The sequence below is a fragment of the Cygnus olor genome, chromosome 11 (assembly GCF_009769625.2).
Source record: "Cygnus olor isolate bCygOlo1 chromosome 11, bCygOlo1.pri.v2, whole genome shotgun sequence".
Lineage (NCBI taxonomy): Eukaryota > Metazoa > Chordata > Aves > Anseriformes > Anatidae > Cygnus > Cygnus olor.
Window position 1 is genome coordinate 14,619,329 of NC_049179.1, and position 22,650 is coordinate 14,641,978.

At 40.7% G+C, this 22,650-nt stretch overlaps 1 protein-coding gene across 2 annotated transcripts in view; it reads right to left on the reverse strand.

The window, feature by feature from the left end:
• The window catches only part of AGBL1 (AGBL carboxypeptidase 1), a 289,216-nt gene that overhangs the window by 68,861 nt on the left and 197,705 nt on the right, over positions 1-22,650 (reverse strand). The gene's annotated exons all lie outside the window — the stretch shown is intronic.

Below are 22,650 nucleotides of genomic sequence, written 5' to 3' on the forward strand. Positions count from 1 at the left end.
AGAGAAAACAGAAACCGATGATCCAGGATTTCCAAGTTGCATTCTCTAGGATTTCCCAAAAATATTGGCTTCAGACTTTATCTTTGTAGAGATCCTCCAGAAATATGTATGCTGGGCAAAGAAATCAGGTTCTCACATTATTCACATTCTCACAGTAATCAAACAGAGCAATCAAGCCCTTGTTTCTCAGCACTATTGGATCTGTTCTTTGTTGCCTCACTAGAAATGCAGCCCTAACAATAGCGTAGGGTTCAGAATGAATCAGAGTCCCTGCTTGTGCTTTCAGGGACAGGATGATGCCTAAACATAATGTATGCCAGTGTGAATCTGGAGCAAATACTGTAAAATTCTAGTCTAGGGCTGTCAAATAACTCTGCTAATCCACTCAGTCTTCAGCTGTGTTATCTTCCTTTTTTTTCAGTCCCGGCTCACTTCCCAGATGCAGTTCTCTCCCATCCCTGCGTTCAGTTCCAGGCCCCAGTGAGGCTCTCTTTCATTTATGTAAAAGTTCAGCCTTGAAATTAGTTTGGAGGATATGCAATGTGGAGGATCTCATTCATCAGTCATGAAATTAAACAAACTTTCTTCCCACAGTATCTGATGTACTTTGCAAATTTAAAAAAGAGTATTTCCAAATTTGTATTATACTTCATATCTAACCTTATCCCGTAGTGAGTGACCAGACTTTAGGAAACTTACTGTGAGCACAGGAGTAATGGGGTAAAGAAAGCACAAATCCATGGAAAAAAATATTGCTCTTTTCTTTTTCCTTTGTTCTTTTGTATTTTCATTTTCTTTCTCTTCTATTTTCTGTCTTTTCTAAGGGTACTCTTTGCTTGAAAACAATGAACTTACAAATGTGTCCACTACTTCCTTGAAGGTCTAAAGAATGAGATCCCAAGAAATTACTTGTCTTTCCTGTTATCTTTTCCTCTTAACATTCAGCTAAAAAAGTGCATCTTAGAAATTATTATTATTCTCCAGTTTGCAGGCAGGACATCAGTGCTTTTCACTCCAAAAAAAGATACAAAACATGATTAGATAGAAAAGTGATGAAAAAAAAAGATACGAAAGGATTTAAATTCCCTTGCTCAGGACTGCATTCTCTCATGCACTGTGCACTTGGGGTCTGATCTAAAACTCACTGAAGTCAATAGAAAGACTCTTTATATTCAATAGGCTCTGGATCAGCCTCTTTCCCTTCATCTTCACCTCAGTCTAAGTCTGTAATTCACAGGAGAGTTTCCACCTCTTCAGGTAGACAGTTAATTCATGGTATTAGCTCCTACTGTTTTCTTTCTAAAGAGGCAGGTGAGGTGCAGTTCCACTGAATTAGTGCTAAGCACAACTGGAAAGAACAAGTCCTGGCCCACACAACTCCACCTAAATGAACATCACCCCACATAGCATAAATTAAATACGCTTGTCCTTTTAGTATGGGAGTGAAGCAGGCAAAAGGTTTGGGGCTTGTGTCAGAAACGAGCTGCACGGATTTAAATACAGCTACTCTAACTGAAGAGGTCAACTGATGTAAGCCAAACTAAGCCCCAGATATATATATAGCTCTGCTTACATAACACTCCACATATTTGAGTTTAAGTTCACACCTTGAATGAAATCAAGGAAACTTTGCATGTGGGAAGTCTGGGAGAATTAGAGGTACTCAGGAGATGCTGTACATCTCTGAGGATTTGGATGCCACTCAGCTGCTATGTAGCATCGAATATATGGTTGCTGAAACATCAAGGATCCAAGCTATTGAGTGCTTTAGCTTCCAAAATCTTGATGAGAAGTGAGAAATACAGAAACACAATGAATATCTCAGAGCTCAACAAGATTAAGCTCAAGGTTTTACTTAAGGGTTCTTATTAAGGAATTAAGAAACTAGCAGATAGACCTATGTACAAATGAGATTTAGCAAGCAGTTTGTTCTTGAAGCCCTCTCATGAACAATTCTTGTCCAGATACAAGACTGTAGCAGAGTGAATGCATGTATGGTCACCATATAGTGCTATATTTCCTTTTCCCTCCAATTTCTCCCTTTCACTTACTTATTTTTTTAAGGTCATAGCTTCCTTCTACCTTCTTCTATATTTTCCCCAGCCCAGATAAGAGTGCTTTTTAGTTTTCATTGGTGTCTGTCCTTGGCATATAAAATTGTACATCGCGCTTTCTACCCTATGGGATAGTCAGTTTTCTGCAGGTTATAAATCAGCATGAGCTAGAAGCTGCTGCAATTAGAGGAGACAAAGACCCAACAGCGTGCAGCTACAGATTTCAATGTTCAGATAATAAACACTAGGGATAATGGATAATACACTTCACAACACTGAGGCATGCACACTCCCACACCTAAACACACCCACCTCCATATGTACACACAGAGATGCTGTCTGCTCTACCCCAGTAAACCTATAGCTTTTGCAAATAAAATTTCAGATGTTTAAAATTCTTGATGGCATTGTTTACAAGCTTTCAATTAGAAGAGCTTGTAAAGAATATGTTAAAACAGAGAATTCTTGCAGGCAGTCTAAGAAGCATACACTGGAGAGAGCAAACAGGCTTTGTGGACACGGTGTACTCCTGCTCCATCGCTGTTGTCAAGTCTTGTTGCAACTGTTCTCAGAGAGCAACGAAACACTCAGTGCTCTGCTCTAGACTTGAGACTCATTTTCACCAGAAGCAGGGGAGGGAGCCATAGAGGCACATCGGTAATTACATCTTCAGCATAATATTTATGGACAGTTCCTAGGATAAAGAAGCCTGCAGAGGAGAAACACCCTCTTATAGGAAAAAAATTGGCTAAAGGTTTTTGGAAGCAGGCAAGGGGGTAATTCATGAGTAGCATATGGATATGAAGGTGTACAGCTTGTTCAGAATGGACAGGCAAGGGAATAAGAGACAGAGCATTGCCTCGTACGTCAAGGTGTTCACGCACTTCTTCTGAAATCCCGTAGGAGACAGATTTGCTGACAGTGCTTGCATGGTGATTAAGACAGTAAGCAAATGAGTGTTGTGACAATACCAGTACCCACCTATATCACCAGTGGGATCAGTCATGAGGGCCTGCCAATAAAGCTGCTTCCATCTGGGTCTATCATGTTTATGCTCTGAGCATACAGAATACCAGTAAAATCATGAGAAAAATGTTAAATGTTTACATCATGAAATCAATAGGGTATTATAATCAAAAGTGTAGCATGCTAGTTGACAACCCTCACTCCAGCATGCGGTAGAGAATGACCATTAATGAATGAGATAGAGGATTACCTCCTACACTTCAGTGGGAAGGGAAAGAAAAAAAATGAGAAAAAAAAAAAAAGAAAAAACTACTTTTCTTATTTGCTGACACTGACCAGTGCCGAGGCTCTTGAACTCATTGGATCCCCCCCAGATTCTGTAAGGTAAAAGAAAGGTACTCAGCAAGAGATCTGAAAGCAAATCTTCATGGGGTTACAATCATCAGGCACCCTGCTGGTATAATCAGATGATTCAGTAGGCCAGTTCTGGGTTATTACAGAGCATCAGCCAGCCTAAAGGAGTGTCATTACACCGGAATCTACCTCCAATCTACTTTTAATACCTTCAATCGATCAGAAGCTACTGTCAATACCTTCAAAGAATGAAGAGACTTTGGGAAACAGAACCTGCAGAATGAGAGATAAAGCCAAGGTGTTCAAATAAAATGAGCAAAGATTTTGCTTGTTGTATCATAACTGTGATGAGATTTGCAATTTGTGTTTGAGCTATGCTTTGATAGAATAATGTGGTTTTATTTGTCTTGTAACTTTGCTCAACTACAGGTATGATTTCTAGGTAAAGCTGACTCTCAAGAGGAACTCTGTTTCCTTCAGAGTCAATGAACCACAGTATCAATCAGCTTCTTTCTCACTTTTAAAGACCCTGTCAACCAAGCACAAGACGTGGTTCTCAAGCATTAAAGCACAAATTCAGATTTTCCTTGCAAGCAGTGTCAGAAGAGAGAGACAACACACATTTCAGAACCATGTTCCCCTGACAAAAAGTGCTATCATAGAAGAGCTCCACCAAAACTTAGCAAAAGAATAAATCAAGTGGACAAGGCTTTATGTAAATTTTCCACAGTACTCAAGGGAGGTGGGGGGGTGGGTGGATGAGGATCTTTAAGAATCTTCTTTCTTCTAAGAGGAGACTTAAGAAGAACAGTCAGCTCCTGAGAAAAAGGACATAAGAACAAACTATGTTACTACAAAGAAAGATAGCAATAGTGTTAAGCGTCCAACTTGGCCATATCATAAGCTCTTTGTTGACTTCAAATGTGTGACAAAAGTACACTGAAAGTTGAAAAAAAATAGATTGGGTAATATGAATGACTGCAAGTGTACAGAAAGAACAGCTAGGAGTAAAGCTGGAAAAATGAATGTACAAAGTGAGATGAGACTGGCAAAAAATCACACAGAAAAGGACAGCATTCTTTACATTTATTATAGTAAAAGACAGCATAACATTAAGTGCTAGTCTACTGCTCCTAAGAGAAGGAAAACCTATTGACAGTAAGGCTGAGAAGAGTGATTTTGCATCAGTTTTCATAAAAAGGTCAACTGTGATGAATTGATGTTGTTAAGAACTAACAAAGAAGTTTAAAAAGTCCTAGAATACTAAAGGAATAGGTTAAAGAAGTTACATGGCTTAGATCTTTCCAAATGAGCTGAATCTGCTATATTCCTTCTGCAGTTCTAAGGAACTGACTCAATCAATCTCAAAGCTGTTAACGATTATTTTTTTAGAACTTAGGAAGGACTGGTGATGAACTAGATAACTGATACAATTTAGTGACTATCTTTTGGCGACAGAAAAAGGAGGAGACTGAAAACAATAGACTTGTCAGCTTAACTTTAGTTCCTCAGAACAAGGAAACAATTTAGAAGCACCAAGGAGAAAAGAAGAGGTGGGTATCAGTCAACACACCTTCGTCAGGTACAAATTATGATTAACCATTCTAATTTACTTCTGTGAGAAGGTATCAGGGCAATACACAGCAGCCAAGATTCCATAGTAAAGTTTTTGAAACTGTCTCAAATTCTCAGACCGAATAAGAAGCATGGTCTAGATGGGCTACAGCAGGGTGAATACAGAAACTGTTTAGAAAATTGTACACAGAAAACAGTTCTTAGTGTTCCACTGTCAAAATGCATAGATGTGCTAAATGAGCTTCAGTGGGACTCCGTCATGGATTTGGTACAATTCAATATTTTCATTAAAGATTTAGATGAAATAGAAAGTATGTTAATTTGATTTGCAGATGAAACCAAAGTAAGACAAAAATTGCATTAGAATTCAAAATCATTTTGACAAACTGGAAAAGCAGCCTGAAGAAAACAGCTGTAATTCAATAGGGTCAAGTACAAGTTACTACAATCAGACAGGAATAATCAATGGTACAAACACACAAATGAGGAGCAATGACTAGATAGCATTTCTACTGGAAAAAAAAAAAAAAAAAAAAACTCTGCATTATTTAAGATTACCAGCTGAATGTGAGCCTGCTACTCCTTTCTGTAACAAAAATGCAAATACAATTCTGGGTGGGTATTAAATAAAAAAAAAAAAAAAAAAAAAGAGTACCCTGGCAAGACACACAGATTAATCTGTTTTGTCTTGACTCAGTACTGTTAAGCTCTCCGTCAGAAATCTGTTTCCAGTCTCAGGGAAGCAATTCAAGAGGGACTTGGCACAACTGAAAAGGGTCCAGAAGACATCACTGAAAAGCAAATAATCTGCTCCCTATGGCTAGGCTGGATAAGGCAAAAATAATTGGCAAGGACGTCCCGTAGCAAGATAAGACTCAAACTAGATACCTGGAAAACATGTTCTAAACATAAGGATAGCAAGAGCTGAGATAGATTGCTTGGAGAGAGTCTGGTAATTGCACTATTAGAGATCTTTAAGACAAAAATTAGACTAACATATAGGAATGATACAGGTTAAGTTGATCTTCACTGGAGAAAACAAATGACCTGTGGAGATCCCAGCCAGCCATTAACATTCCCCACCATGGTAATATAGGAGGAATAATTTCAGTACTAACTGGCAGAGCAGAGACAAAGGAGCAGCAGGACAGTTAGAGGTCAGGTCTGCTACAGCAATGCAGGATGACTTCCACCACTTTCCACCAAATGTAGCAGGAATAGTTGCATATCAGGAATGGGATGCACTGCTAAGGTTGCACAAGGAACCCAAGACTGGAAAATCAACTGCTACTGGACACAGCAGTATTTAAAACCAAATCACTGTAAGGTCAGAAGACAGGAAGATGAGAAAGTACAAGCCTATATCAACATGCGCCAATTGAACTGTGCAGTGTAAAAGGAAAGCCTGAATAAAACTTGCTTATGCTACAGCTAAATTTAGGGAGTATTACAGGTCAACTCCTTTCTTGCAAACTCACTCCTCTTCACAAAAAGTCTAGAGAAGTTCAAAAGGAAGGGAATTAGAATGAGCTTTCACTGATGAGCTGCTAGGAACAAATAGATTAATGAAAGCTGTGTACAATGCACCAGCAGCAACCAGGTTTGGCAGGGCTGCTATCACTGGGTGTTAGTTTATAGCAGTATAGATGAAGGGGAGAGGCCATCTGGGCAGAGCTGCCAAGTGAATCATAACGGATCAGGAGTACAGGGCTTCCCTTCAGAAGGCTGAGCTGGGAACACGGTACTGGGAATTCTTTTTCTTACCAATTTCATCTAATCTCCTCTCTTCTCTCTAAATCCCTTTTCTATTCTAGGCTTTGTTTCTCTGGAGCCACTTGTAACATTCCTTTGCTGTGACTGAAGGAAAGAAACAAAAGCAGCAGCAAAGCATTTTGCTGTATTATAAGCACAAAGAAGAAATGTTTTGCCAACTGAATGTGGACTCTGCATTCTTAACTGTCCTGATCCAAAGTACAATAAAGTCTTCAGTTGCCTTGGGTCATATTCACAGTACAAGCTGGTATTTCATCAGCCTGGTGTGGATTATACAGGACTGAATTATCACAGCATAAACTCTGAATTGTATTTTATACAGTCTATGGATGTGATGCTTCCTTTCATTTTCCCATTTGCATTTCAGCAAGGGCTACTAGTAGGTGTCATTCAATAGGGTTTGAGGAGATGCATTTCCAGCTTTCACACTGATAGGAAGAGGGTTAGACTCTAAAAACCAAAGGAGAACCGATTACAGCCATAAACTATGCTTTTCCTATCTAGTTATAATTAGAGTTTTTCTTTTGAGGATGAATTTCCTATAAACTCCATCAATAAGCAGGAGGAATAAACTTTATCATGGCAAGCTAAAGGTAGGTAAAAAATAAAGTATGCCTTCTCTTTTCTAGAAATGAATTAGCGCTGGTGCTATAAAATCTCTAACAAATTGGATTAAAAAACAGACTCCTCTTACATCTTTATGCACAACAGAAATAGCACTGTTGCTGCCGGGAGATTTATTCATGTCACAACCAAAGCACTTCACGTGCCCAGGAAGACTAAGTCTTTTGGCTTTTACCTCTTGTGACATCCTCAATACATTAGCCTTTCCATCCACAGACCAGGGTATATTAGAGATTAATACAGCTCAGCAACTCAAAACACACAGATTGTCAGTCTCAGTAATCAGCCTGAAGAATTTAGAGGACAGTTGTTATTTACAGAAAGTGATAAGAGACCCAGCAGAACACTTAGCTCTAAATAAACAATGTGGAAACTTCACTACCCAGAAAGTCCTAAGTGGCGAATGCACAGCTCAGATGTTCCTGAGTGCGGTTTGATTGCATTCATGCTGAGAGATAGCAAAAGCAAAAGAAGGGAAAGCGTAAGTCAGAAAGCAGGGGGCCTTTCTCACATGGATTCACTCTCAGTGTTTAGCTCTGGTTTGTTAGTTCGTTAAGAACGCGTTACAAAAAACAGTCTCTACACACTTATCACCAGCTCCACCGTGCAGCGGCGTGGCATTTGTTACAACACACGGCCTGGTAACGGGGCCTTCTGGCATTTGGGCAGTAGTAGACCTCACCCCAAGGGCTCTGCAGAGCCTGAAGGGAGCTGGTAGGGCCTTTTCGCAGCACAGACTACCAGGTAACTGCAAAGTTCTTCACTTTTCTCTGTTCCCTCCACCAGAGTACCATACTTGGCCACACGAAGGGAGACGTTCCTCTTGCACAGCACTCAAGCTTATGGTGAAGTGCCATGAATAAGACAGGCAGTGTACACCATGCTTAAATGAGAACACCGACATGTGGATCACAAATTAACCCTGAGCCTGAGCTGCTGGCTAGCCTAAGATGGGATCATGTAGAGAAGTGTCCCATTAGAACAACAAGACTGCAGCCAAGCCCTATCTCCTTAGAAACATACAGCGACTTACCTCCAGCCCACACTGCCATTGTGAATTTGAACAAAAAGGGCAAGCTGGGGGCCCTGAGAAGTGCAGCATGGAGAACAGTGCTTTAGCACTTTACCTTTCTTAAAACTGCATGAGGTTTCTGCTCACCCTAATGCTGGAGGGAAAAAAAAAATAAAAAACCACTCTCCAGCAAGCTGCTGCTATTCACATGAGGACTTGTGATCGAACTCTAAATATAGCAAGGTGGCACAATAGAGAGGGCTCCCGCACTTATGTTAACACCAGGATCCAGAGCTTAGCGATTTGAATGGGCTGATAATAGCTTCCATGGCTGGGCACTTAGTGGTTAGACTTTGCCAGCTGCTGAATTCCTTCCAGCAGCTTTTTTGATGCACTATTATAACTAGGCAGATGTTGGGCTAAAGTAAAACCTGACAGAGTTCAGAAATAAAATGGTGTGCCTGCCTCCCAAGACCTACCCTTGCTGATCTTTGAACTCGGTTGTTATCTTGAAGGAAAGCTTCTTCTGAACTTCAGTATGAATCTAATTAATGAGTTAATTCCCTGCTAATCTATTCTCTTCTTTGTGTCCGTTTCATGATTAATTTAGTTCCAGTGAATTTCCTTTACTGACTGCAGAATAGAAACACATTTCCTATCCTATTAATCTCTACTTCTGACCCATCAGCAGGGGACTAAACAAGGGCAAATGCCTCCATGCTTTTATTTTCTGAGCCATTACAGGGCACAGGTGATTTCTAGAAAAGCTATGTGGGAGTAAGTAGGGAAATTCTCCAGGCATGCTGTGCTGCTACTGTAAGAGAAGATGGAGGAAGATGGTGTAACTGCTGTAAATGAGTTGAAAACTCTGCCCACTTACATCAACCACAGATCTAGCTGAGAGGACAAGCCAGCAAGGCTGCACACTGCACAGGAATGTCACTCAGATGCAAAGGATCAGAGAAACAACCAAGCCCATACTCTGCGAAGATAAATTCTGTTGAGACACAGCAGGGATCTGGGTTTTGTTACTCCTGAAGTTCTGAGGCTTCCTGATCAACTTCCAAAATTATTTTCCTGGTGTAGAAGAGAAGATCTTGCTTGGAGAAGACAGACTTCTCCATTTCCCTCCACCTTCAATACTTGGGAAAGAAAGGAAATTTGGCCTGTTTACCCCTCTAGTTACTCTTTCAACATTTAAGTCTTAGAATGGAGTCCTCATAATTAAAAATAATAATAATCATCATCATCATCTGATGTTCAAATTTAGAAAAAAATATACGGTATTATTGGTAGTAGTATACAAACATGAAAGAAAGTAGCAGTAAGGCTGTCATTTTCTTAGAAAATCTAAACAATTAATAACTACCTGGAATAACATGGGGAGTAAGCACAGGGCTGCAGCTTTATATCTCTGCATCCTGTTCAGGGCTAGGCTGTTTATTTCCTTCAAGGGTTTACATCTGTTAGTATTAAGCCACACTAACAGCTCTGATGGGTTTACATGTATCTTGCTGTTGCATGCATCTCTTGAGAAAACTCAGGGATAGGAAAGGTTACCTTCCTGCAATTGCATTCCTACCCCCACAGCTCTCATGTGCCCTTCAGGGAAAAACATTTAAAACCAAAAAAAAAAAAAAGAAAAGTAAAAGGAAGCAAAACCAAACCAGCTCGCTCCCCCCTGAATAGCACAAAATATATTGGGGCTGTATAACATACACGATAGAACAAGTAGCAACACAAACCTTCCGTCTGATGACACGATGTTTCAAGGACGTTTTTAATGATGGATCAAGGACACTACTGTTTGAGAGTCACCTTATTTAAGTTCTATTAACTGCATCTTTCTTAGCATGCAGATCCAGCACCCCACGAGGGATGGAGTAAAAGCAAGAAAGTACCAGAAGGCATGAGAGATATCTATGCAAACAGGTATCCTGTCTTTATGGCTATTCCTGTCATACCTACAGGGGAAATAATCTTTGAAATTTCAGAAACCATCTTCCTATTGATCCTTCACCAATAGCTGGTTCCTCAGAGCCACTCTGTAAGTGGATGGGAAGGCCAGACATGAGGAAAATACTCTGAAAAGAGTAGAGACCTCAGGTGAGCCTATTCATTATTCCCCTTCTGATAAATTCTAGCTCATATGCCAGAGTACTCCATTTCTGAGAAGTTTAAGGAATTAGTAGGTGCTTCGTTACAGAAGAGCCTTACAGACATTTGACACTGGTGGGGTTAAACTCCTGATGGACCATGACCAACAGAGGGACCTAAGCTGGCAAAGACAAAAAAGATCACAAGTTATGCAGTGATGCTGAGTACGCTGCTCCCAATTTTGCTGTATCTCCAGGTGCTGGGTCACACATGACTAGATTTCCCAAGCAGACTGCTATGCAGCCAGCAGCAGCAGTATTACGGGCTTAGCCTTCAGGCCTTGCTCTCCAAGGACTTTCTCCACTTGGAGCTGAGGCTTTGATCCTGAACAGTACATTTGCGCAATAAGAGTTTGGGTGTGATTTTAAGAAGTGAGAGAAAAGTGAACAAAACCCCTGCTTCTGAGTCTTATGCCTCCAATCTGCTCCTCCTTTGAAAGGGCAAAGATGCTTCAGAGACATTGTCAAAATACCTAAACCATTTTTTCAGCCTAATCCATTATTTATGTTTCCACCCAAAACATTTTTATTTTTTATTTTTTAATCCCGAGCTCTTGAAAGTGAGGCATCAGGTTGTTTGCAGTCTTCAGGATCACTTTCATGAGCTGCAGGAGAAGGCAGGGAGAGGATTTAGGTCTTGGTCTGCTTTTGACTTTCCATACCCATCTTTTTCAGGGCCCCTCTCTCTTCTCACTGTTCTGTGCTACCCACAAGCTGCCAGCATCACATCCCCATCCATTTGTTTTTCTATTTTCTGTTTGGTCCTTTCTAGACATAGGTAAGAATAGTCACTGACTTCAAGTCAGACAGATAACTACAGTTAAAAGGTCTAAAAACAAACAAACAAACAAACAAACAAACAAAAAAAAACAAAGACATGATTTCTTATGGGCATGCACTTTCACCTGAGAGACTCTGGTTTCCTTCACATCTCCTATTTGTGGCCAGTAAACTTCCAAGGTAATTGCTTAAAGATAAAATGGTTTCTCCAATACATTCATCAAACCAAGTGATGATAGGGCTGATTAATCCAGGAACCTACCACCCTTCTTGAAAATACTAAACCTCAGCTGCAATGCACGCAGACAGTAACAGTGAAAATATTACAAAACTGTTACTTTAACAAATGCTACGCTGCCTTTAGCAAAACCATCTTGAATTCTTGTCTTCCTATCACTTTTAAGGACAGTGCATAAATAAGGAGGGTTCCAGACCAGGTGATAAAAGTACTTAGAGGCATAGGAAGACTGAAAATAAACTGAGCATCTTTCATGACCAGATGTACAAGAAGAGAGGTGATAGTTGTTTACAAAATAACTGGCAATTTGGGCACTCCCAATTATTCTCTCTTACAGCAGAGGACAAAAATGCATTTGCAAAGGTGAAAGACCAGCTGATGAGAGGAAATACTTTCTCTTTCTGCGCAACACACAGCTAATCTATAAAACTCATGAGATAGCAGCGTGCAGCCAGGAGCAATATAAGATTCAAAAAGCATTAGCCACTAGTACAGAAAATCAGAGCACTGGAACATTTCATTAGACAGGATTATTGCTATTATAATTATTTGGAAAGGCTACAAATTCTCATGTTTCCAGGTATAAATAAATAAGTGTCTGAAGATAGAAAGGCAGTCCCCTAGGTGGTTGGGTTGTCTGTAATTGTCCACTACGGCAATTTCTTGCATCCCTCTTCGAAATCTCTAATGCAGACGACTGTCAAATAGGACACTTAACTGGACAAATGTACTACAATGGATCCTGTCTTCTTATGATTCACTTATTCACAGATGAAAATACAGGTTGTGTGCTACAATGAAAAATAAGTATTAATACCAGCGAAAGCCTGACAAGATAAATCCAGGTAGCAATACTTTACCCAAATTCTTGGCTGCCCCCTGCAGTTCGACGGAAGATGAAACACTGTTTTCCTATTTGAAATGGGGGGTTTGCTTGCTATTTGAATTACATAGGACTTTTATCTTTTAATGAGATGCTGGTGCTTTATGGAAGATGCTGTAGAATGGCATCTTCAGAAACAATTCTGAAGTACAGAGTGTGATGTAAAAACTTGTTGGGCAGACTAGACAGAACAAACAGATTAGACAGAGAAATAGATAGAGAACAGATGCTTTCTATTCTTCCCCTTATTCTTCATTTCTGATGATACTGCCCTGATAGCAGAATCTTTTTCTGGCATTCAGCTGCTTCTATTGCTTATTCTGCCTTCCAACTCCAAATCCTCTTACTCTTTTTGAAATAGGGACTTAAGGTAGTAACTAACTGTTAACACTTAATAGGAAACCATTATGGTTTAACTGGTGAATAGTATGCAATAGATAAAGCTGCTGATTATGTACTTCTAAATGGTTAAAGACATATGAGAAAATCTAACCGTAAAGCCTGTTTCTGTTACTTTGAAAATGAAACTCAACCGTCCAGAAATTAGCTTTTTATCCATTTGAAAAATACAAGTTTTACCAAGAACAAACGGAAGTCAGAATGGGAGATGGAGCCATTCAGCAGGGAACTCCAACTGCATCATGGGGAGAATACACAGAGGGAATATTGCCCTAACAGCTGCAAAGGGAAAGTTTGTCTTCTTTCCTCTTACACCGTTCAGAGTCTGCCTCTCTTCCTGCCCCAGCAGCAGCCCACGCCTGGCGCGTTGGCTTTGCTCAGCACTCATGGCAGCTGCCCGAGCCCTTAGCATCTACCCATGGGAGCGGAAAGAAGCCATGACTGAAACGATAGGGCCTTTGGGAATGGAAAACATCACAACAAGCTGATTTTTATGTTTGTTTCCTTTGGCCACTGCATCCCAATCTAATTCTTTCAGAGCTACAACTTTCCATAGAGTACTGCTAACTGATCTCACCTAGCGTCAATCTTTCTCACTCCTCTACCACCACCACCACCCTACATCACAGGTCCATCCACACTTTTCCAGGCCAGAATCAGTCCCACAGCTCTCACATTGCACTGTGACAGTGATGAGAAAGTGTCAGTGCTCTGCCCTCCAACCACTGGTTGAGGGAAGTGATTGTCCTGCTCTGCTCTGAGCTGATGCAGCCTTACCAAAAGCACCGTGCGCAGTTTTGGGCACCACAATAGAAAAAAAACTATTAGAGTGTACAAAAGGAGGTCTACAAAGATGGTGAAGGGCCTAGAGGGCAAGACATACGAGAAGCAGCTGAGGTTACTTGGGTTGTTCAGCCCAAAGAGGAGAAAACTGAGGGTAGGCCTCATGGCGGCCCGCAGCTCCCTCACGAGGGGAGTGGAGGGGCAGGCGCTGAGCTCTGTTCTCTGGGGACAGCGACAGGACCCAAGGGAATGGCATGGAGCTGGGACAGAGGAGGGTCAGGCTGGGAATTAGGAAAGGGTACTTCACCCAGAGGGTGGTCAGGCACAATAATTCTCACAAATTCTTTTCCCCAACATTCCATTTAGTCTATACATCCTAATAAATGCATATAGTTTCAGAAAGGATGTAATGAATTGTCACAGCCAGCAGGGACTGGCTTATACGTTTGTATCTCCATGCATATTTGCTCGTCCATACTGGTACATGTGTGTGCTGGGCCTTGAAACAACAACACGCACACATTTATCTCATGTCTCACACAATAACTCTGCCACGTCTCTCTCTCCAGTATCTCGTGTGGCAGCAAGCATCAGGGTCTGCGTGAGTCACAGACACAATACACTGAACAGCCGGAGCCTCTGACAGAATATACAATAGAATGGAGATGGCAGTGGAGGTGGCTTTGGAGTACTTTAAAAATGCTGTTCAACTGCCAACTTTCACCTCCAAATGTGACACTTTGCTCGCCCACCCACTTTCCTTACAGGCTATACACTCCTTTTACTGTAACTCACCACCTTTAATTATGAATTTCTGTCTTTTCTACCCCTTTAACTGTTTAGTCTCTCATTTGTCTTGCTAAGTGTCTTTTGTTTGTTTGTTTGTTTGTTGATATGCTCCTAGATAGCAGTTGTATACTGTCATCATAGTACAAGAGGCCTGGTCAGACTCTCATTTGCAGGCTGGGCACCGAACCAAAAGAACCTGCAATAAGCTTTTGCCTCGAAAGCAGAAATCTCTTACGTTCCCTTTGCAGAGAAAGGATGCAGAGATGGGGACACAATGTGCCTAGGAATATCATTATATCAGAACCATTTGGCTCTCCTTCACTCTTATTGACTGAGTAACTTAAATATATAATGAACTTCTGATCTAGAGAATAACTGGATCCCACTGGTGCTTTTACAGGGGTTTCAGCACCTTTTATTACTATATCTTGCCCATGACAGGAAATATTCACTTCAAACAACAGCAAGGTATATCACACTGCCACTTTCAATGCTGTGCAGGACTGTGAGGCTTTGATGCTAGTGATGGGTGGGGAAACATTCTGCTCTACCTGGTTTCACAGACCCCTGGCATTCATTTCACTTTGCTTCTAAATTCTGTAATGCTTGGATATCAGAGCCCCTACTATTTTGGGTCCAAGAGGTGAGGACTCCACATGGTGAATTGTTTGATCCAGATAAACCAGATAAAGCCTTTAGTTCCTGTGATTTACATCCCATTACTAATTCTCCAGAACACTGGAAGCAAAGTCCGTTTTCAACTTCAACCAGTGTAATTTTCTGTTACATAGTGTGACCCTCAAGAGACTCTTTTGGGACTCGTGGACGGATTAATTAAAGGTCACCTCAAGTGACAGTTGCAAGAAAGAGAACAACTCATCAGAGGAAAAATACACCACTTCCACTAAAACATGCTTCCATCTGAAGGGCTGGAAGTGCATTTTGCCTAACTACCATCCTTGTCACCCACCCCATTGCTTCACCTGCCCTACTGCAGGTACTACAGTGTTCATCATTATGAAATACATGCCAGTTCTCTGTTTTTCGCAAGATCAAAGCTCTTTTGGGAATCATTTGGAAAAGCACCACACGGAAACAATACAGTAATAAGAGCCTTGGACTTCCCTTATCACTTATCCATGTTTCTCACCGGCCCAAAGGCACAAGGATTGACACTATAGTTGAAAACAAAGGACAGAGATCATCAGAGTTGCACTAAATTGCCTCCTTCTGCTATGATGACAGACACACAAATGTAATGCAGCTAGAGCTTCAGCTACTGCTGCAGTATACATATAACCTATATAATGCTATATAGAATCTCCTAACCCTAGCTCTTAAACATTAGACCCATGATATATTCAGTCTGAAATCCCACCTCCGGCTGCATTCAAAATGACCGATAGTTTAAGTAGACCAATCCTCCCGTGATCCTTTGTGCCCTCCCAGAAAAGACCATCTATCCTGTTCCAGTGTCAGCACTATCCTGGTCTATAAAGGTCACCTCAGAGGAAAGTGGATGTCCCTCATAATCCATTCCTTTGGGGGACACTTCAGCAATCAGCTTTATTATTCTATCCCAACATGTGAAGGGACCCAATGGCTTTCATATTTTAAGTTAGATTTTAATGGAAAGGACTGCACCACAGAAATACAGATGCTCCTAATCAATATGAAAATGTCTAATACCAGACAGTACTATACCAATACGCCTCACAGAAAGGGCAATGCAGAGCCCATTTGTTCTGCTGGATATATACAAGTTCATTATCTGTACTCTAGTCAGATCTGTACGTGTACAGTAATTTGAATAACCTCAGACAGGTATGATAGCAAGTAGTCCTTTTGTGCATATTTGAAGTTCTTTCTATGATTTCTTTCTCTGCCATTCGCTCTTTTCCTCTCATTCCTTTCTGCTGCCATTTAAATTGCTATTATTAGCTATTAAATGATAAATTAATTACCTCTGAAATAAGCATGAATAATTGTTCCCAGTCTGGCATAGCTGGGGCTGGCATTTGATAACAATCAACAAAAGCTGTGCAGCTCCCAAGGTATTTCATAATAATCATAATAAAAATCAATAGAGGGAAAATAGGGACAGCTCTAGAAAGTGTTAATGAAAAGTTGCTGAATTACAGAGGCTCACCTGTGCACAGCTACATAAAAGCCTTCTGAATACCAAATGCATTCATTATAGGCTGTATTGCTTGGCTGAACCTCCAAAGAATTCACTGGGCTCAGATTCTCACACTAACAAAGAAAAGATGCTGAAGAGTGCTGGATGAGAAGGATGAAGGGATGGATAGGAGAAAGTTCGCATTCTTATTTAGAAAACATGATTATCAAGGTATACAGTGACCATAAAATCTGAAGTCTGTAATAGATCCAAACCCAAAACCTGAGTTTTTTCCTTCCAATAGAGACATCCAGGTTTTAGGTCAGACCCTGGAGGGCAAGGTATCACCACTCTTTTGCACCATCTGTATGAAAGATCACTGTCGAGTGTTATAAGACAACTACAGCTCAGTATTACTTAAACTGATTCAAACTCCTTACAGTAATATGGACCACTCCAGAACCTAGCTTTAGCTACTCTCATAGCTGACGCATTGTGTTAATGTTAAATGTTAGACTGTGCCCATGAAAGTGTTATAAGAAATACATTAGAAACTCCTTTTGTCCCATGTTCTACACCACCAATATGACAAAGCATGGCAAAGGTGACGCTTGGTTTTAGCTGAATGCATCTCCTTGGCACTTCTTGCTCAGGCATCCAAATACAGAAATACCACATCCAGAGATGTTCATAAAGCAGTAGAAATTTTACATTCTTTTACCAGCAATAAAATCTATGACTAAAATAAAAAACAGAATCAATAAACAACCTCCTCTCCTGAAAGCTGGCACAAGTTATTTAATGTCTACAGATGATCAAGGTAAAAAAAGTCCCAAATCGTTACTTAAAGAAAAATGAGCATTCAATCAAACAGAAATCTGAATCAAAACTGCCAAATAATTCCTGCTGGTATATTCCCCAAGGAGTTAGATTCACAAACTCATGAAAGAACACTTTCAACTTCATGCATGTGTCAGAGGACTCCTCAGAGTCCAACTGCCCAGTCTGCCTCAGGGGACCAGATGCCACGACTGCTGGAACACCCTAACTGCGAGGTGACGGGGCATTTTGCAGGTTGAAGCACTGTCTTGCGCTCAAACCTTTCAGCTGAAATTTGTTCCAGTTTACATAATAAAAAGAAACAAACAAAACACAACAAGGAATGAAACCCACATTCACTTGTAATTATAGGAAGACATACACCATGAGGCAAGGGAGCCATTTGCTATCACTGCACAGAAGTATCATGCTGCATTTCTGCTGTTCAAAGATGCGTCAGAAATGCCTGAAATGAAGCAAACGTGCTTTGTTCCATCTGTATTATTTTGCTGTTTGAACTTTTCTCTTTCTTTTTTGCTTCATCTCCAAAAATTCAGTCTCGTTTGATCTGAATGGCATTTTGGCCACATAGCTTAAAAGATGAGCGGACTTGCTTGCACAGCCATAATCAGGGGAGGGTGAATTAGGGTGAAAGGATGGGAAATCCAACATTTCAATACCATCCAGGATCATGATGGTGCATCGATGCACTATAGAAGTAGAGCAAGCACAGTTCCAAACAATCTGCAAATCCTTCTTGTCAATTCTTGGATTTGCCATCCACTCACTGAGCAATCTAACTCTTCTCAGTGTACGGAAGATGAAAAGATTACATCCGGACAAAGAGCCAGAATAGTGATTAAGCTTCCTGCTTTCGATTAATATCAGAGCTAGGCATATTTGCCATCTGGGATGGAGAAGGATTTGGCTCTGCTCAAGAAATGTAAGAAATGATGAAGAAACACAGGAGATGAATAATAACTGAGTCAGCAGAAAATTCTTAATGACTTCTGAAAGGTCTGTCTCAATATGTACCATGCGTCTCCTGAACAAGCTGATACAACTGCTGCAGTGCAAAACACTCCCAAGCACAACCTGGAGAGCAGAGGAGAAGAGAATGAAGGAATATACCATCCATTCAAAACATGAGGAAGAAGGGTAAGACACCTTTAATGAGAAGATGCTCTTACTTTCTTAAACCTGCTTTAAGTGAACAGTCACTTCCCATCTTCTTTCTGGCCATGACAAATGTGAAGTTACCTGGACAGCATTGACTTAAAACCTAATCGCTTTTACAGCAAATGAGGCATGAAACCTATTATCAAAACACATGATGTCTGAAGTCCATGCTGGCATTTCATTTTCCCAGCAGAGAGCTTCTGAACACCTGAATTGACTACAAGGCGTGGTGGCAGGCTGGAAACGCAAAATTAGTGGTTCTTCCTGAGGCATGGCAAATACTTGTGAGGCCAGCTTGTGCCTTTGGGAGAGGGCAGAATAAAATGTCTGTATGAGCGTCTGATACATTACCTTGTTTTTTGAAGAAGGATGCTAAAGACCAGAAAACTCTCCACATATTTGGCCTTTGACCTTGGCAGAGTGGTCCTTAAGACTGACCCTATTGCATGGAGGGGGAAAAAGGGCTATTTGCTGCAGAAAAACTCCTATCTAGCACTTGTGAAGAGAAAAAAAACTACTACTAAGTTCTTAAGGTTTTGTGAAACATGAGGGTGATAATGCTTGAACAAGTGTCCCAGGAGCACAGGATGCTATTTAAAAGCTGGCTAATACCTTAAACAATTTAACGACTAGAGGGGCAGTTAGAATTTTGTTAGGATTATCGAAAGTTTGCTCCAGCCCCAAGGGCATTTATTCATTTGAAGTTTTCAGGATATCATCTGGATGTTTTTGGAAACACTTAAATAGTCACTTGGTTTTGTCTTCATTCAATAAATCAAGAGAAGCACCATATTAGATACCAATAACCTTTTGAGCATTGGTTCCAGGACCCTGTAGGCACAACATTTATATAGCATTTATATTAGACCAATTCAGAAGTCCCTTAACTGGATTTTCCCTTGATTTCATCAGGTACAGCATTTGGTAGGAAGCACGTAGGAACTTTCTGTAGAGAGATATCGGAATAATGAGCTTGGAATTTACTGCAGAGGTTTCACAGTTAAAGCACTTCAGGTATAACACAAGTGAGCACTTCTAGGTGGTCCAGAAATCCTATGTCACTGCAGTACCAATGGCAATAATTTCAGGAGTTACCTGTTGGTCTCTAAAGCAGGCTTAAGAAGGACTTATATGTCACCTGGTAACTAGGTGGAACTTGAAACAGTCCTTGAATGTGCCTAGTTTGTATCTAGCTCATGAGCTTTGATGACACACGGAGAAAGCAGCTCTTCCCTGCCCCTCTTCCTGCAGCCGTCACACCTTACAGTTGGAATTCATATAATGTATGCACTGTATCTTATACTTCCTCCAACTTTTGGCATGTTTATGAAACAGCTGCCATATGGACCTGTTAAGGACCAGTGACAAATAGCTGTTAGACCAACTTCATGCTGTCTAAGGATTTCTGGGTCTTAGGGGAAATACTCTACTGTCCTACTAGTGCTGGAAGTTCAGCCCCCTCTACTTATCCTCAGACGCAGCTACTTTACTACTCTGCCTCTGCTGGGAACTTACTCCATTTGCCCTACTCACGCTTGTGAATGACTTTCATTTACTCTTCATGCTAGACTGAAGAATGCATGGGTCAGGAAGAAATTCTTGCCCACGTACCAAACTGTATTTGGTACAAACTGTCTGCTAAAGGTTTCGTACACCTTTCTTTGGCTCATTGGAGACTATGTCTGAACACTATGGACCAGATCTGATGTGAGAAATATCCCATTCACACAGGATGACCAGTCACTTCAGACCAGTTATTTCTCTGACAGCTATTACCTTTCTCTGATTTATTGACCACTGATTCTGAAAGAACTGTATAAAGTTCACAGCGGATAGTTTATTCCAGGGAAGCAGGGAGGGTCCAGCTTGCATCTTCACCTGCCTCACAGCAGTAGTGAAAGAGTAAGGCTACGAAATACTCAGAGTGGAGAGAGCCTGAAGAGGAAAATTAAAAGACACATGAAGTTATAAACCTTGACAGGTGAAAATGTTTGCTGTTGGAAGGAGATGCTGAAATGCCAGGTCAATGACATGCACATCAGACATCAGGGCAAAAGAGAGACAAATGCAGGGCACAAACTGCAGGGATTTCACAACAGAAGAGACCTCTGGCTCCATAGGTTGTGATCTATGTACCTTTGCAATGACACATTTCATCTGGGAGCCAGCTCTATTCAGTGCTGGATTAACTTTTCATTCCATAGCTTGACCTGTCACCCAGAGTACTACAGAGATGGGCACTGAGAAATACATATTTAGGAAACACATTAGATCAAGATAGACATATTTAACATAAGTACTGTGCAATGCATCACACTGCTCACATCTGTAGCGATCAGCGCAATTTCATCCTATTTTCCACAAAACAAAACCCTACCAACGAATAAAGATTGTATTTTCATCAAGGTTGAGCAATAGCAATTATTTTCTTTTGACACTGCTAGTAGGACAGTCTTTGTGACACACTTTACTTTGTCAGAAAAGCATTAGCTACAATCAGAGCTAATGCTTCCCACTTTAACATCTTCTACGAATAATATTTCCTGGGATCAGGGCTGTACAGACTCCTGGAAAAGGGTTTACCTTCAGGGTGTTAAAACCCACCTCTGTTCACAATATAAAGCACACAAGAAAGAAATCCCACAAGGTAACCACCTAGATTGATCCTGTGTTGCACATGCAGGCCCCAGGTCTAACTCTGCTTTGACAAAGGTACAAAATAAATTGGGTGTTTCCATCCACATCTACTCACACTTTCAGAAGAAGAAAATACAGAAAGCATTCAAGGATGCCGTGCATTTTTGTGATAACCATAGAAGACAACAGAGCTGGTTTTAAACTACAGACCCTTCATTCTCCTTAAGCCCACAAAGATGGCACCAGTCTAGGAAAAAGCAGAGTATAATTTCCACTGATGTAATGATACACCACCAGTAAGCTGCAAAGCTCTGGTAACCTCTTTGTGCTACCTAAAAGAGCAAGATTGGACTTTGTCTTTACAGAGTAAGATTAGACTGCATGGTACCCCACAGCTTCCTCCAGATAAATGTTTTTATGGAGAATCATTTTTTACTTCAAAGTCTGTGTGTTATTTTATTTCAAAGTCTGAGTTGAGAGAGAGGCCTGGACATAGCTGCCCTCCTGCCCGTATCTATGTGCTCTCTGTATTCTGCATTCTTCCATTGGTCCCAGTAGGCCTTCTATTCCCTCTAAAATCAAATTATGCAGTTCTCTTGGTGAGTCTCATAGAAACCCAGAGGCAAAATATTAATTTTCTGAATCAGAATCAATAGACTACACAATCATTTTCAATGAATTATTTATCAAAAAAACAGAATATGCTAGCAAGCCCCTTGGTCCCTGTGTCTCTCTCTCCCCAGCCTCATGCAACAAGCTCCTGCAATACGGCATATCTCTAGATAGGATTAAACAATGCAACTGTTTACCTGTTCTGCAAATGGTAACTAATTGCACCTAACCCACCCAAACTCCATAGATCTGCAATTTTACCCAGTGGAGTGAAAATGAACAAGTAACTATCACATTGCCTTTCAACAGTGGCATTACACCCCTGGATGACACTAATGCTGGGGAAAGTTGAAGGGACAGAAGGCTTTGCTTTCAGTCACCATGGACACATTTGAAACACTATGGGAGCCTTACAGGGTAAGGGATTTGGAGGTTTGTTGACTTTAAAAGTATTTGTAACTAGGGAGTTTCTTACTACTGTTTTGGTACAGGTCCGTTACCCCACAATACTGGGAAAAAAATAATGAATGCCTACTAACATGAAACCAAACAAATAAAATAGTAACAGAAAACTACACAGATCAGGGAAAGGCCTCACTGAGCTAGTGTGACTGGGTGGCTTTTTATCAGTGTCTGGGGCTAATCAAGGTTCAATATTTTCCTTCCCAGAAGAAACATTATTTTATGCAAAGGCTCTTCCAGCTCTAGTTCAAAAGGAAGAATTCGATTTATATCTCAAATCCAACCACCTGGCCAGTAGTTCTCTCTAATGACACACCAACGATCTGTTGGATGGATGTCCACAATGCCGAAATTATTTAGGATACATGCTAGTTGCTTCATTTGTGTGTTCGTACGTTCAAGTGAGCACAGCTACACCAAAGGAATGTCTCTATTT